Raw genomic sequence first — 2,500 nt, 5'->3', positions numbered from 1 at the left:
GGCGGCTAACATACTGGACGCAGGAAACGACGATTTCGCTACAAGATATGACCACTTGGCATCTTGATGTGGTAGTCATGGGATTTACCAACTCCCATGATGATACCTACTTTGTCCTAATGCTTTAAGGTAGGGTCCTGGATCCGGACTTGAGTTCCAATCTTCGGCGTAGGGAGAGCTCTTGTGTGTTTGTTGTATCGGGTCTCAACATCCTTGGCACGTTCATTGGCACGACGATCACAAGACTGCCATTCCTTAGTGAAGGATTTTGCATGAGCTGGTACACAAGAGCAGAGTGAATGTCCAAAGAGGATTTGTGCAGAATGTCCGGTGAAGTTAGGGGTATTGCATAACTCTAAGAGACCTCTGTCAAAGGCTTCGTTGTCAATATTCCTAGTCGGAGCCGTTTTCAGGATTAAGTATTTCACCTTCTTCACAGCTGCCTCTGCATGACCATTTGATTGTGGGTAATGGGGTGTTGACATGATGTGGCGCACTCCCCATCGCTCATGGAAAGCTGCAAATTCTTAACTGGTGAATTGAGGTCTGCCGTCGGTACATACACGTTGTGGTACACCTAGGTCGCGGAACAAATGCCTGAAAAAACGAATAGTGGTCCTAGCTGTAGTGTCAGTACCACGTTGAATTACCACTGGCCAGTTAGAGAAGTGGTCAATGTACACTAAAAATGTTTTCCAGCTACAGAAAAGAAATCTGTCGACACTGAAAGAAATGGCACATCGTTTTGAGGCCTCAAAACAACAATGGCTGTAATGCTGGCGTGTCAGGATGTGACGACGTAGGGCTGTAGGGATAACCATATGAGCACCATATAACAGTAAGTTGCCGTCACAGTAAAGGTCATCTCGAATCTTCCAATATGGACGCAGACTGTTTTGCAGGTCATAGCAGTTGGTGAGGAACCCTGATCTAACATGATGGCGTAGCTTTCTGTATGTGGTATCCTCAGAAGCTGCTTTGCGTAAATCCTCCAAGTGTAGATCCTCTTGTTCATTGACACAGGGGTACTGCAATAGTTTTCACTGCGCATAGCGTCACACCACTAACAGAAATGCAGGTTTCATTGCAAATGGCTTCATCATCTGACGTGGGGCGATCAACAGGTGAGCGGGACAGGGCATCAGGGATCCAAAGTGTCTTACCCGTGCGCCATGTAGATGTGAAGATATATGGGGAAATCTTCATCTTCAGCCACTGCAGACGGAGATTCTCAATTGCGTCCAGTGAATAGTGGTTTAATATGGGGACCAACGGTCTATGGTCTATCAATAAACTGAAATGCTGGAGGCCTATGAGATAAAACTTGCATTTGGACATAGCCCAGACTACAGCTTGTAACTCTAACTCTATGGTGGCATAACGTGTCTCCATATTAGTCAAGAAGCGCGAGCCACACTGCACGAGTATGAGCCTACCACCACTGTGGTCTTGAAGCAATGCATAACTAAGACCATACAGCCTAGATGCATCAGTTTGTAAGAGGGTGGGAAGGGCTGGGTCAAACGTCTACAGAGTGAGCAGACGTGATAGGGCTAGCTTGACTTCTTCAAATGCTTTAGTATGATCAGCTGACCAGATAAAAGTTCTTGGGCTCATCAGCAGACGAAGGGGCGCTGCTGTGGCAGAGATGTCTGGTGTAAACTCGGCCAACTGGTTAACCAGACCCATAAATCCACGAAGATCCGTGCGGTTGGCAGGCGTAGCGAACTCTGCAATAGCATGGACTTTCTCAGGGTCGGCTGGAATGCCATCCTTGGAGAGCCTGTAACCACAAAATGTTGTTTCTGGTGTGGCCAATATGAACTTGTCAGCATTCAAGGTGATACCATGTTGTCTGCACCGAGACAACACCTTGTCAACATGTTGAAGATGGGTAAGGTAGTCCTCATCATGTTGGAGGATATCATCTACAATTGGTCACTCCCTGAAGAGCCTTATCTCCTCGTAGACAGAATGCATCTCCTGTTGCTGAGAAACCCATTGGACCACGACACTACCAGAAACGACCATAGGGTGTGATGAATGTTGTGAGATGTTGGTCTTCTTCATGGAGGGGAATCTGCCAATAACCACAAAGTGCGTCGATCGTTTTAAAAAAATGGGACTTGGGGTTGACACTCCTAATTGCTGCAAATGGTGTTGGTGAAGGGTTGGCTGGGCGGGAAACTTGTGAATTCAGCCTGGAGAGGTCAGTGGTGATGCAAACACCACCATTAGCCTTGGTGACTGCAACAAGTGGGTGACACCAAGCAGATGGTTCATTGACTCAAGCTCTGTTTTCACTGCTTCCTGAAAAGCAAGAGGAATTAACCGAGGGGTATGTATTGCATAAGGTTGGGCATCTTCCCTCAGGTGGATCCTCATAAGATGGCCCGACATTTTCTTAAGCAGCCCTGACTTTAGGACCTCCTTTCCCACCAATACGTCAGCATATTCATGAAAAAAGTACTTTTTTGCAGCAGATGGTGATGTCGACTTG

General features: G+C 46.8%; 1 pseudogene; it reads right to left on the bottom strand.

Moving 5' to 3' along the window:
* LOC147468942 (uncharacterized) overlaps positions 1–1,015 on the bottom strand; it is a 1,274-nt pseudogene extending 259 nt beyond the window's left edge.
* Positions 1,016–2,500: the final 1,485 nt, after the last annotated feature.

This window comes from Penaeus japonicus, unplaced genomic scaffold (genome assembly GCF_977035675.1).
Source record: "Penaeus japonicus unplaced genomic scaffold, GWHDUDI00000001_assembly GWHDUDI00000025, whole genome shotgun sequence".
Taxonomy (NCBI): Eukaryota; Metazoa; Arthropoda; class Malacostraca; order Decapoda; family Penaeidae; genus Penaeus; species Penaeus japonicus.
The sequence above is the reverse complement of the archived record's forward strand: the minus strand, read 5'-3'. Positions and strand labels throughout refer to the sequence as shown.